Below are 15,078 nucleotides of genomic sequence, written 5' to 3' on the forward strand. Positions count from 1 at the left end.
GCGACCCCAGAGACGGCAGCCCACCAGGCTTCCCCGTCCCTGGGATTCTCCAGGCAAGAACACTGGAGTGGGTTGCCATTTCCTTCTCCAATGCATGAAAGTGAAAGGTGAAAATGAAGTAGCTCAGTCGTGTCCAACTCTTAGCGATCCCATGGACTGCAGCTTACCAAGCTCCTCCGTCCATGGGATTTTCTAGGCAAGAGTACTGGAGTGGGGTGCCATTGCCTTCTCTGCATATATACACTGCTATGTCTAAAATAGTAGGGAAGCCTGGCGTGCTGCAGTTCATGGGGTCACAGAGTTGAATGACTATGCAGCTGAACTGAACTGATGTCTAAAATAGATAACAATGGGAACCTACTGTATAGCACAGGGCACTCTACTCAGTGCTCTATGGTGACCTGAATGGGAAGGAAACCCAAAAAAGAGGGGATGTATGTACATGTGTAGCTGATTCATTTTGCTGTACAGTAGAAACTAACACAACATTGGAAAGCAACTATACTCCAATAGAAATTAATATAAGAAAAAGAGAAAGAAATATGATGCCACCTAAGAGAATAAATGCAACAAATGAGAGGTGGGCTTGTTGGGTGTATCTGAGGCCTGCGGTTGGATCTGGCGGCCACAAGCAGCTTGCGTGCTGTTGAAGTAAGTTGGTGGTGTTGCTATTCAGAGTCTACATCGTGTCAACTTTGAGACCCCATGGATTGCAGCACACCAGGCTTCCCTGTCCTTCTCTATCTCCCAGAGTTTGCCCAAGTTCATGTCCATTGAATCATCTCCTCTGTGCTATCCTCAGGGTAGAATACGTATAAACACTGCCGGATACTATTTTTAAAGGCCCAGCTGCTGTTGCCTGTAGATGGACACTGATAACCTAGAGTGCCCAGGCATGATTTTGAGTGTCATCCTGTAGTTCCTTCTTTCCAAGGCAGAGGATCACCCCTACAGCATGTTCTTTTTCCAGGCTGGTATTCACTTGCAAGGGATGCATTTTAGGATTTGGTCCTGAATGCGGGTTCTTTGGGGTTCATGGTAATTTAGGATGAGTGTCCTTAAGGACTGTTTCACATAGTATGGTTCAGAACTTGTTGTCTGAGCTGTCCTGGGTCAGTTTCAGCCCATGAAGTGAGTTTTTCCTGGACTGGGTCCTCTCTGGACTGGGGAGCCTGGGACCACATCTCACTCTTCTGTTATATCCTCCTCCCTATCTTGCCCAGTGACAGGCCTAAAAGGATACACCCTAAACCTGAACCAAATTACAAAGTTAAATGGATGCCAATGGAAGGATTTCATGGGATTTCATTTTTTATTTATTTATGGCTGCACTGGGTCTTCATCGCTGCCCATGAGCTTTCTCTAGTTGTGGTGAGTAGGGACTAGTCTCTAGCTGTGGCGCACGGGCTTCTTATTGTGGCGGCTTCTCTTGTTGCAGAGCACTGGCGCTATGCACCTGGGCTTCAGAATTGTGGTGCATGGACTTAGTTGCTCTGTGGCATGCGGGATCTTCCTGGACCAGGGATCAAACTCGTGTCCTCTGCTTTGGCAGGCAGATTCTTAACAACTGAACCACCAGGGAAGCCACTGGTGGAATTTTAATAGCAATCTATGAACTTGAGAAGCTAGGGAGTAAGGGAGAATGAGTCTTCCTACTATTCACATTGTCAGAGTTTCTCTCCTTCCGTAGGCTTGCCTTGAAATCACTGCTAGACACATTTCTTGTCTAAAGATAGGTAAGTAACTACCCTCAAACAGACTGGGGATGTCTCTAAAGCTTCCAGGACCATATCTGAAGTTTTAATGGCAATGAGCCACTGATTACTTTTTGGCCTCCATTCCACCTGGGGAAAAATCCCTCAAGTTCACTTTACCCTGAGGCCAATGGACAGATATGTGAAGGGCCTCCAGGCCATGTGGGCTGCTGGACGTGGAAAAGGACATGGACAACGGAGTGTCTCAGAGCCGAATACATGGAAGACAGTCCAGGCTGGATTTGTCCTCACACACAGCGCAGGACAAAGCAGAGACCGTCCACTCAGCCTCCCTGTGTGGGGATCGCTGAGCTGGGGGCTATTTCCTCCACTGCAGACCTGGAAGCAGTGAGTGTGACAGCCATAGCAAGCTGCTCTGACATTCAAGTCTGAACAGGCATAGGTGGGAAGACCAAACCACCTGCCCCTTCCTGAGGGTATTAGGGCAGATGTGTAGCTGTAATGTCCCTTCCAGAAGCAAGGACACATTCTTAACCCTTTGGTGGCATTTGCCTCTTGTAGATGGGCACTGGGGCTTCCCTGGTGGCTGAGTGGGTAAAGAATCTGCCTGCCAATGCAGAAGATGCATGGGTTTGATCCCTGGGTCAGGGAGATGCCCTGGAGAACCCATTCCAGTATTCTTGCCTGGGAAATCCCATGGACAGAGGAGCCTGGCGGACTACCGTTCATGGGGTCACAAAAGAGTCGGGCATGACCGAGCGACTAAACAACAACAGATAGGGCACTGCCCTGGGAGGGGCACATGCCTTGGATCATATAGTGGGAGCCAGTGGGGGACCCCTGGCCTGTGGCTCTAACTCCCAACTTTGCCCAGAGGGCCACCCTGCCCTAACCCCACTGGCTGTCACTTGCGTCATCATCAGATCTAACTTCTCTTCTAGAAAGTACTATTCTTCCATTCTTCCTTTTTTTTTTTTCTGTCCTTGTGGCGATTTGTTTTTGTTTGTTCCTTGTTCATTTTGTTCCAGACACACTGGTTGGGGAAGTAGACTGGGGAGGCCCAGAATCTCTGGGCTATGAGTAGGCTGCTATCTCTGGTGCACAAGTCTCTCTGCAGGGCCCGCCCCTCCCTCGCAGCTGGCAGCTGCAGTGGGGAGATGCCTGCAGTCTGGAATCTGCAGTAGTCCAGCTGAGGGCTGGCTCCCTGCCCCTGCAGATGGTCAGAATGACGCCTTGGCCGTGTCAAGCATCTTCTATGTCACCCCCACACATGTGGGGCCCCGCAGACCGTTTCTTCTCTCCTCCTGAGGTTTCTTTTTGCTGCTTTTTGGTTGAGAATGAAAGGCTTGGAGATTGCACCCTGTTATCATGTGACAGTCATTTACAGCCTCAAGCTCTAAGTCAGGGGTCAGGAATGAACCCAAAAGGAGGCATCACTGGGGAGGACTGACCACTCTGCTCTAGCTTGGGCCAGGCAGGCAGAGGTGTACGTGGAGCCCAAGAGCCTTCCCCTTGGTCTTCTGTGCCTCAGTTTCCCCATTTGAACCAATGTCCTCAAGTGACAGAGGATGAGATGGTTGGATGGCATCACCAACTCAATGGACATGAGTTTGAGCAAACTCCAGGAGATAGTGAAGGGCAGGGAAGCCTGGCATGCTGCAGTCCTTGGAATCACAAAGAGTCCATGGGGGTCACAGGATTGAGTGACTGAACAACAACCTCAAACAACTTATTGCTCTCAGAGCAGAATACTTTGAAAAACCTAAAAATATAAAGAAAAAAATCACCCACAATTCTCCCATTAATATCTTTCTGTTTTCATCTATTTTGCATAACTGAAACACCCTGCCTATACAATTATGTATCCTGCTTTTAAACGATGTGTGTGTGTGTTAGTCACTCAGTCATGTCTGACTCTTTGTGACTCCATGGACTGTAGCCCGCCAGGCTCTTTTGTCCATGGGATTTCCTAGGCAAGAATACTGGAGTGGGTTGCCATTTCCTTCTCTGGAGGATCTTCCTGATCCAGGGATCCAACCTGTGTTCCTGCATAGCAGGCAGATTCTTCACCACTGAGCCACTCGGGAAGCCCATGTTTAAACAATAATCTTTCCATAACGAACAAATCATTCATGTTCATTGCACAACATTCAGAAAATTGAAACACAAAGAATTAAAATGACTTTTTGTTGCTCCTTTGAGAAAAAACAAGCATTAATATTTTCATGTTGTCTTTCTAGTTTTTTTTTAAAAAAAACTTTTTTTAACTTTATTTTTCAACTTTTTTAGCCACACCATACCTGTGCTAATCCAAGCACCCAATTCTTCCCTCCCCCACCCCCCACCCTCCTTGGCAACCACAAGGCTGTTCTCTCTGCCTGTGAGTCTGTGTCTGTTTCACAGATAAGTTCATTTGTGTAATAGCTTAGATTTCACATGTAAGTGATACCACATGGTATTTGTCTTTCTCTTTCTGACCTACTTAACTTAGTATGATGATCTCTAGGTCCAACCATGTTGCTGCAAATGGCATGAGTAGTATTCCATTGCATATGTGCACCACATCTTCTTTATCTATTCATCTGTCAATGGACATTTAAGTTGTTTCCATGTCTTGGCTTTTGTGAATAGTGCTGCTATGAACATAGGGGTGCGAGTATCTTTTCAAATTATGGTTTTGTCCAGACATGCCTAGGAGTGAAATTGTTGGATTATATGGCAACTCCATTTTTAGCTTTTTAAGAAAACTCCATACTGTTTTCCATAGTGGCTATACCAATTTACATTCCCACCCACAATGCAGGAGGGTTCCCTTTTCTCCACATACTCTCCAGTATTTGCTCTTTGTAGACTTTTTAATGATGGCCATGCTGACTGGTATGAGGTAGCATCTCATTGTAGTTTTGATTTGCATTTCTCTAATAATTAGAGATGTTGAGCATCTTTTCATATGCCTTTTGGCCATCTATATGTCTTCTTTGGAGAAATGTCTATTTAGATATTCTGCCCATTTTTCAATTGGGTATTTTTTTTCTTTGTTGTATTATATGGGCTTAATTATGGCAACCCACTCCAGTACTCTTGCCTGGAAAATCCCATGGATGGAGGAGACTAGTGGGCTGCAGTCCATGGGGTCTCAAAGAGTCAGATATGACTGAGCAACTTCACTTTCACTTTTCACTTTCATGCATTGGAGAAGGAAATGGCAACCCACTCCAGTGTTCTTGCCTGGAGAATCCCAGGGACAGGGGAGCCTGGTGGGCTGCCGTCTATGGGGTCGCACAGAGTCAGACACAACTGAAGCAACTTAGCAGCAGTAGCAGCAGCATGGGCTTAATTGGGCTTTCCTGGTGGCTCATCAGTAAAAGAATCCACCTGCAATGCAGGAGCTACAGGAGATATGGGTTTGATCCCTGGGTCAGGAAGATCCCTTGGAGAAGGAAATGGCAACCCACTCCAGTATTCTTGCCTGGTGAATCCCATGGACAGAGGAGCCTGGCGGGCTACAGTCCATAGGGTCACAAAAAGTTGGACACAACTGAAGCAACTTAGCAAGTATGCATATGCATGGGCTTAATTAGCTTGGCTTTTAGATGAGGAAGTTGAGGCACAGAGAAGTTAAATGCTTTGCCTAATATCACAGAGATAAGAAGTGGTAGAGCTGGTATTCTAAGCCAGTTGGTTTCCAAGTCTCTGCATTTAATCCTCTCTCTCTTTTTTTAAAGATTTTTTTGATGTGGATCATTTTTAAATTCTTTATTGAATTTGTTACAATATTGCTTCTGTTTTAGGCTGTGGTCTTTTGGCTGCAAGGCATGTGGGATTTTAGCTCCCCAATTGCACTCATCTCACACGCTAGTAAAGTAATGCTCAAAATTCTCCAAGCCAGGCTTCAGTAATACGTGAACCATGAACTTCCTGATGTTCAAGCTGGTTTTAGAAAAGGCAGAGGAACCAGAGATCAAATTGCCAACATCTGCTGGATCATGGAAAAAGCAAGAGAGTTCCAGAAAAACATCTATTTCTGCTTTATTGACTATGCCAAAGCCTTTGACTGTGTGGATCACAATAAACTGTGGAAAATTCTGAAAGAGATGGGAATACCAGACCACCTGATCTGCCTCTTGAGAAATTTGTATGCAGGTCAGGAAGCAACAGTTAGAACCGGACATGGAACAACAGACTGGTTCCAAATAGGAAAAGGAGTATGTCGAGGCTATATATTGTCACCCTGCTTATTTAACTTATATGCAGAGTACATCATGAGAAACGCCGGGCTGGAAGAAGCACAAGCTGGAATCAAGATTACCGGGAGAAATATCAATAACCTCAGATATGCAGATGACACCACCCTTATGGCAGAAAGTGAAGAGGAACTCGTAAAAGCCTCTTGATGAAAGTGAAAGTGGAGAGTGAAAAAGTTGGCTTAAAGCTCAACATTCAGAAAACGAAGATCATGGCATCTGGTCCCATCACTTCATGGGAAATAGATGGGGAAACAGTGGAAACAGTGTCAGACTTTATTTTTTGGGGCTCCAAAATCACTGCAGATGGTGACTGCAGCCATGAAATTAAAAGATGCTTACTCCTTGGAAGGAAAGTTATGACCAACCTAGATAGTATATTCAAAAGCAGAGATTACTTTGCCAACAAAGGTCCGTCTAGTCAAGGCTATGGTTTTTCCTGTGGTCATGTATGGATGTGAGAGTTGGACTGTGAAGAAGGCTGAGTGCCAAAGAATTGATGCTTTTGAACTGTGGTGTTGGAGAAGACTCTTGAGAGTCCCTTGGACTGCAAGGAGATCCAACCAGTCCATTCTGAAGGAGATCAGCCCTGGGATTTCTTTGGAAGGAATGATGCTAAAGCTGAAACTCCAGTACTTTGGCCACCTCATGCGAAGAGTTGACTCATTGGAAAAGACTCTGATGCTGGGAGGGATTGGGGGCAGGAGGAGAAGGGGACGACAGAGGATGAGATGGCTGGATGGCATCACTGACTCGATGGACGTGAGTCTGGGTGAACTCCGGGAGTTGGTGATGGACAGGGAGGCCTGGCGTGCTGTGGTTCATGGGGTCGCAAAGAGTCGGACACGACTGAGCGACTGAACTGAACTGAACTGAACCAGGGATCAAGCCCGCACCCCCTGCATTGAAAGGTGAAGTGCTAACCACTGGACCACCAGGAAAATCCCTATAACTCTCTCTTATGAAGCCAGTCCAGCTGAGTGCAGGCAACTGGGAAACTGAGCGTAGTGGTAGGGTAAGTATGAAGCATAATTTTAGTGCATTCATAGAGTCCCATGTCATGGGTAATAGGCCCCTGGCCCATGTGTATTTTTGAGGGAGCTCATTAGCCTTCAGAGTCTGCACAGAAATAATTATTCAAAACGAGATGTTATCTGGGACTTGCCTGGTGGTCCAGTGATTAAGACTCCCCACTTTCAATGCAGGCGTTGTGGGTTCAATCCCTGGTGGTGAAACTAAGATCCCATAAGCCACCCAGTGCCGCCAAGAAATTTAAAAAATAAAAACAACAAAAAACAAGATGTTACCTTTTAGAGGGACACTCTATATTTAGGAATAAAATGATGTGATGTGTTTTCTTCCAGATAATCCTGGTTGGGAGCAGGGTGGGGTTACACAATGAACACATGGGGTGTAAGTGATATAAAATCAGCTGTGAGTTGAATTTGTTGAAGTTGAGTGGTAGATCTATGAGGGCTCTTTCTTCTCTTGAATTTGCTGACAATTTGCCATGCTAAAATATTTTTTAAAAATCTCAAATCAGGGACTTGCCTGATGGTCCAGTGTTCAAGACTTCTTGCCTTTCAATGCAGGGGGTGCAGGTTCAATCACTGATTGGGGAGCTAAGATTCTGTATGCTTAATGGTCAAAAAATCAAAACACTAAAAAATAGCAGTATTGTACAAAGTGCTGCAGTCCACCAGCTGGAAAAGAATGGGACAGGTCTTAGGGACTGAACAACAAGAACTGTAACAAATTCAATAAAAAAGACTTTAAAAATGGAATGGGGAGGGAGGAGGGAGGAGGGTTCAGGATGGGGAACACATGTATACCTGTGGCGGATTCATTTTGATATTTGGCAAATCTAATACAGTTATGTAAAGTTTAAAAATAAAATAAAATTAAAAAAAAAAAAAAAAAAAAATAGTCCACATCAAAAAACACTTTAAAAAAAGAATCTCAAGCCATTAGATAGCTCAAGAATGACCTTTGAAGGGACATTCTAACCCAGAGTATAAAGGTTCAGAGTAGAATATAAAGATCCAGTTCTTTGTTGGGTGTCTAACTTCTTAATTGAAAATAATATTATTTATTTATTTCTATTCTGACCTAAAAAGCTTCCCCAGTGTTGCTCAGTCTGCAGAAACATTGTCAAAGGGCACAGCTTCTCATTAAGAACCTGTCAAATGAGTGTTAGAGGTTTGTTTATTCATTCAAGAACCCTTATTTTTGGAACTTCCCTGGTGGTCCAGTGGCTAAGACTCCGAGCTCCCATTGCAGGGGCCCAGGTTTGATTCCTGTTGGGGGAACTGGATCCCACATACCGCAACTAAGACCCAGCACTGCCAAATAAATACATTTTTTAAAAATAAATATCTTTTTAAAAAAAAAGAACTGTTATTTTCCTCTTGAGCAGAGGGATGAGCTGTGAGGGAGATGGCTGAGTTTGGGAGAAAAGATACATGAAGGAAAAGTTATGCACCCAAGGTAATTGTTTAGCAAACGTTGTTTCAAACCTTAGTGGAGACTAAGGGATAAGGGAGGAGGGCATGGGTGTGTCCCCCAACCAAGGGCTTAGAGTTCCTGAAGGAAGGAGGACCCAGCCTGGAGCCTGGATTCCGGATGGCTCTCTTTTTCATCACTCACATCCTTCTCATCTGACCGTCCTGGGGCTGAGGACCGTACACAGGGCTCAAGATGGTACACTTTGCAAAGAGAGATCTACTTTCTAGCCAGCCAGACCAAAACAAGAAAGCACTGCTGAGACTTGTGGACACAGTTGGGGTAAGGAGAGAGCAGGATGGAGTGAGAGAGTAACATCAAACTTATATATAACCATATGTAAAACAGATAGCCAGTGGGAATTTGCTGTATAGTACAGGGAGCTCAACCCCCTGGTCTGTGACAACCTAGAGGGGTGGGAGGAGACTCAAGAGGGAGGGGATATATGTATACTAACAGCTAGTTCACGTTGTTGTACAGCAGAGACCAAAACATTGTAAATCAATTATCCTACAATTAAATTTTTAAAAAATAAAGCATTCAACACCACCTCTTCTCCTTATATGGTGGCAAACATTCAGATAAAACTGGCAGCTGTGTGTTTTTTCAGTGACTTTACTTACCAGGAAGACTAGCAGTGTATGGCATGTATGTAACATATTCCAAACTGGATTTTACCCTAAAAGAGATTAGATTAATAGAAAGCAGAGGTGGGATGGGCTCGGCCCACAGACAATAAACTAGTGGAGTAAACGTCTGTGGGCTCTTGCTCAGGGAAGATCCTAGGTCTCTTAGGACCACATGCTCATGTTCCGCCAATGGAAGTTCAGTGAGGTTGCACCGTCCCCTCCTCCCTCGGGCATCCGGCCTCCTCCCTGCCTGGAAAGCCAGTGTTTAGTTTCTGACGTCACTCACTATGCTGTATGCCTGGATTCAGGGCAACACAGAAAGTTGAGATCCTGAGCACTGTAATTACACCTCTTCCTGGATTTCAAGTAGGGCCGATTTGTGAATATGCCAGATTTTTCCGGGTCTGGAGGCAGCAGGCAAGGGCCAGTCACATGCGGCGGCTAGTGAGGCTGTAGTTTCCTGCTCTGCCCCCACTGCAGTGGCTTGTGTGCCCCAGGGCCAGAGCTCAATGGCAGGGTCACTATAGCCTCCTTCCTGCCCACACCTGCGCAGTCGGCTTGGGGCGCTGATGGCAGAGCTCCATGGGGAAGAGAAATGGAAAGATGAGCCCAAGGTGGGCATCTCTGGAGTCAGGTTCTCTGTGGATTCGTGAGAAGTGGCCAGGAGGGCCTGATTGAGGCTCTGCAGGACTCCAAGGGTACCAGACTCAGAATAATTGGGGTCCCGAGTAGTAATTTCCATTTTGTACAGAAAGGCACACACGTTGGCATAGATAAGGCAGAGATTTAAGCTCTCCTTGCTTCCAGTCAGTCCTGAGAGGCAAGACTGAAAGGTGGCAAAAACTCAATTTTCAAAAGCTGACTGCCTGGGCAGAGACCTATGCCTGGAGTAAGGCACCCCCACAAGTGAGGCATCCAGGGGTTTCTTCATTGGTGGGCAAACACTGGCTTTCCGTGGGCACTGAAGTTTTCATAGCTCCCCAAATTCCACAACATGGACTCTTCCAGCTTTTACATGGGAAGACCATTCCCCACCCCCCTTATTCTTGTCTTTAAAGACTTCTCCCAATTTCACTGAAGTCTGTTAAAAGTTCATTTTTGAGATGCAGATGTAGAGAACAAATGTAGGGATACCAAGGAGGAAGGGGTGCTGGTGCGATGAATTGGGAGGTTGGGATTGACATATATACACACTAATTTGCATAAAACTGATAGCACAGGGAACTCTACTCAGTACTCTGTGGTGATCTAAATGGGAAGGAAATCCCAAAAAGAGGGGATGTATGTATATGTACAGCTGATTCACTTTGTTGTGCAGTAGAAACTAACACAGGCTTCCAGGTGGTGCAATGGTAAAGAATCTGCCTGCCAATGCAGGGGACGAAAGAGATGTGGGTTCAATCCTGGGGTCGGGAAGATCCCCTGGAGAAAGGAATGGCAACCCGCTCCGGTATTCTTGCCTGGGAAATCGCATGGACAGAGGAGTCTGGCCGGCTACAATCCATGTGGTCTAGAAGAGTCGGACACAACTGAGCACATACACACACAGAAACCAACACAACATTGTAAGCAACTATACGCCAATAAAAATTAAAGAACAAAGTTCATCTCACCTGTGAGATCTGTTCTCTTGCTTAGGTGAAAAGGATCAGGGAAAGACCTTATTTTTCCCTGATTAAGGCTGAATAACTGAAGCTTGAGTCTTTTTATCTTAAACCTGAATGTAACCTGAGGTGTATCCATTTGAAAAAAATGCCAAGTAAGGAATGAAGTTCTCCCAACTTACTGCACTGGTCAGGTGCAATCTGGAGAATTCTGTTAACTTCTGCGTTTCACCTTTAAAAGAAATGCTGTCTATTTTATACTTCCAGAGGAGAGACTGGGATGTGGAGAGACCAAGAACTCTGTTCCAAAAGGACTGGTCAGCAATGACAAGTCCAGGGAAGATAAAACTGGAGGGGACAGGAGAGCCAAGTCCAAAGCGATGAAGGCCAAGCTTGGCTCAGAAAGGCAGAATCAGGGCAAAGGGTTGGGGAGAAGAATGCTGGAAGACAGATTTTTACTTTCTAGCAGCAAGAACCTTCTAATAATTAGGCTGTTTAAACATGAGATGAGCTTGATGAGTCAGGGCCTGGTCAGGCAGCAACCAAGCAGAAGCTGGACAGCCACTCCTAGGAGAAGTGCTGCAGGGGGATTCCTGCATTGGGCAGGAAATAAACACCAAGATTCTGTTCTTTTGTAACTCTCTGAAATGTCAGTCCTATACATCATAAGTTAGGGGACAGATAAAAAATTTCAGTGGCTTTTTAAAAACATAGAGAGTTTTTGTTTATAGAAGTGAAAACTGAATGATGATCAACAAATGAAAACCATAGATCATTTTTTCAGGCTCCTTGCAGCACTTTGATTTCCTGTGTCTTTGTGTTCTTCTTAATCTCAGACTCTGTTTTCTTTCTTTTACTTCTACCCATATGTCCTTATATTCTCTTTATCTCTCCTTTTACACAGAAGGTTTTCATTTATGCCATGGGTGGTAGGTCTTTGGAACATATTAGAGGAATTTAAGGTCTGGTTACTTGGAAATGGTTAGAGCAAAAAATCTTACCTAACCTGGTAACTGTTACACTTTTTCTCTCTTCTCCAACCACATGTTTTGGTCAGGGCTGTGTTTTGGTTTCAGAAAAATCATTAATGCTCATAATATTACAAGTAAAGAAAAGAAAAAGGAGAATTGCCAGAATGATTCTGGAGGAATATGCACACAAGGACAACCAAACTAATCTTGACACAAAAAAAGAAAAAGAAATAATGAGAACTTTCCATAATACTAGAATTGCCTACACTGTAATTACAATAATTAACATAACGCTGGCAACAGAATACACATCAATTAAACAGAAAAGTCCAGAAAGAGACTCAGTAAGTATATAATTAAAGTTCCATTTAAAAACTGCTTAAGAAAAAGAGGTGACTTTCATGAAATGACTAACTCTTTGGAGAAAAAGAGAGTCCCCCAAAATTTCAAAGATAAACCAAGGAAACGGACGTGACTTAGCGGCTGAACAAAGTGTCAAAGCCACAATAAACCATATGGGCAAATGGCAAAACAAAAAGGAAAGTATTAACAGCATACATGAAAAAAACTTAATGTCATAACGTATGAAAAGTTGTTACTAATCAATAAGAAAAAGAGGAATGTCTCAATGGAGGACAGAGTAAAGCACAAGAATAGTAAATCAACTCAGAAGAAACTCAAGTGTCCAATGAACATGAGGCAGTTGAATCTTGGACTGATGGCAAATTAAAGCTATGAGGTGCTATTTTTTAAAATCTGTCCAATGGACAACATACTTTTGTTCAATGTAAATAGTTAGCATTGGCTTCAGACCGAGGAGCCTGGTGGGCTACAGTCCGTGGGGTTGCAAAGAGTCGGACACGACTGAGCGACTTCACTTTCACTTTCACTCAGTTTCATACGGGCTTCTTATACTGAAGTGTGTGTGAATTGATGTTGATTTTTGATAGTATACTTGGCAACACATCTCAAAAGCCTTGAAAATAGTCAGCCTCTTTGACAAAGGGAGTTCACTTATGAGAATTTTTTTCTAAAGAATTCATTAGGGTTGTATGCTAGGGTTCAGTTATAGGAATGTTTGCATTGAGCAGAAACTAGAACCAATCTAAATATCTAACAATAGTGACTCAGTAGTGACCATTTAATCAATTTTGACATGTCCTGTGTAGCCATTAAAAATGTTATAGAAGACAATAAATGCTGGAGAGGGTGTGGAGAAAAGGGCACCCTCCTACACTGTTGGTGGAAATGCATATTGGCACAGCTACTTTGAAAAACAGTACAGAGGTTTTTCAAAAAACTAAAAATAGGGTTGCCATATGATCCCGCAATCCCACTCCTGGGCATATATCTGTACAAAACCATAACTCAAAAAGATACATGCACCTGTATGTTCATAGCAGCACTGTACACAATAGCCAAGACACAAAAACTACCTAATTGTCCACAGGTGAATGTATAAAAAAGATGTGTTACATATATACAATGGATCGTCCTAACTCTGGGATCGAACCTGGGTCTCCTGCATTGCAGGTGGATTCTTCACTGTCTGAGCCACCAGGGAAGCCTCTATACAATAAAATACTATTCAGCTATTAAAAAGAACGAAATAATGCCATTTGAGCAACGTAGAGGGAGGGACCTAGAGATCATACTAAATGAGATAAGTCAGAAAGAGAAAGACAAATACATATGATATCATTTATATGTGGAGTCTAAAATACAACACAAATGAACATATCTATAAAACAAAACAGACCCACAGAGAGAACAAACTTGTGGTTGCCAAGGGGAGGAAAGTGTGTGGGGGTGATGGATTAGGAGTTTGGGATTCTCAGTGCAAACTGTTACATGTAGGATGGATAAACAACAAGGACCTACTGTATAGCACAAGGAACCATTAATATATTCAATACCCTGTGATAAACCATGGAAAAGAATAAGCAAAAGAATGTATATATATGCATAACTGAGTCACTTTGCTCTACAGCAGAAGTGAATATAACATTGTTAGTCAACTATACTTCAATAAATTCTTTTTAAATGTTGTAGAAGAATATTTCATCACGTGGAAAGGTGTTCAAGGTGTGTATTTCCGTTGCTGTTGTTACAATAACTCTTTTGTTCTGGTTAGTTTGTTCTTTCTTTAATGGTATACATTTTGAGTAAAAGAAGGAGATTGGGAGCTGGAGCAGAAATGTGGCTCCAGGGTGGCTTGGTGTCCCAAACCATTCTCCTGGACACAACCCGGGAGCACTCAGCCTCTGGTCTGAAGAACTCCTGGCCATGCTCTGCATTTTGTGTGCTCCGTGTTGGTGTCCATGGCGTACCAGGGCTGGAAGAATGGACTGAGGGTGAAATATAGCAGCCCAGCCCTCCTGGTAACTTTTCCCTGTCACGTGGTTTCTATTCCACGTCCTCCAGGCCTGGAGCTGTGCGAGGTCCTGGACTGTTAATCAAGTTAAATCCAAGAACTGTCCCATCCTCCAGTTTACAGTAAACATGCCATCAGGCATGAGCGCCCAAGAGCTGGACAGCAATTCCAGGGCAGGCACTGGGGAGCCAGCACCTCCGGGGAGAGACTTGTTCTCCCCTTGCTTCCCCTCCTCTCCTCATCCCTCTCCTCTTCTCCCCACCCTCTCCTTTCTCTCTTCCCTCCAATCCCCTTCCTTATGCTCCTCTAGGGATAGGCCTGAGGCTAATACACTTGGGAGAGGAGAGCCTCTTTGAAAAAACAAGTACAAAATTACAAAATAAAATTCAAGTACAGGACCTTGAAAAGGTTCTGTGTAAGTGAGAGGCCGGAACACAAACTTCATAGCTGTTGTTGTTGTTCAATCACCAAGTCATGTCCAACTCTTTGCCACCCCGCGGACTGCAGCACACCAGGCCTCCCTGTCCCTTACCATACCCTGAGTTTGCAATACTGTTCTTTACAGCATCGGATTTTACTTTCGTCACCAGATATATCCACAACTGGGTGTCATTTCCGCTTTGGTCCAGCCAATTCATTCTTTCTGGAGTTAATGGTAATTGTCCTCCACTCTTCCCCAGGAGCATGTTGGACACCTTCTGGCCTAGGGGGCTCATCATTTGGTGTCATATCTTTTTGCCTTTTTATACAGCTCATGGGGTTCTCACGGCAAGGATTCTGGAGTGGTTTGCCATTCCTTCTGCCAGTGGACCATGTTTTGTCAGAATTCTCCACTATGACCTGTCAGTCTTGGGTGGCCCTACACAGCATGGCTCATAGCGTCATTGAGTTATACAAGGCAGTGATTTCATGGTAAATCCACCTTTAATTCTGAATTTGGTTTTTATCACTCGCATGTATTTCCTTTTAGTTTATACTGCTGATGTATTCCTCCTGCTGCTGCTGCCTGAACTACATTGAATATTGCTTTTCATATTGT

At 44.1% G+C, this 15,078-nt stretch overlaps 1 long non-coding RNA gene across 5 annotated transcripts in view; it reads right to left on the reverse strand.

Annotated features, from left to right (window-relative positions):
- The window catches only part of LOC129650364 (uncharacterized), a 67,533-nt gene that overhangs the window by 24,830 nt on the left and 27,625 nt on the right, over positions 1 to 15,078 (reverse strand). The window lies entirely within an intron of this gene.

Source organism: Bubalus kerabau, chromosome 4, assembly GCF_029407905.1.
Source record: "Bubalus kerabau isolate K-KA32 ecotype Philippines breed swamp buffalo chromosome 4, PCC_UOA_SB_1v2, whole genome shotgun sequence".
Classification (NCBI taxonomy): Eukaryota; Metazoa; Chordata; class Mammalia; order Artiodactyla; family Bovidae; genus Bubalus; species Bubalus kerabau.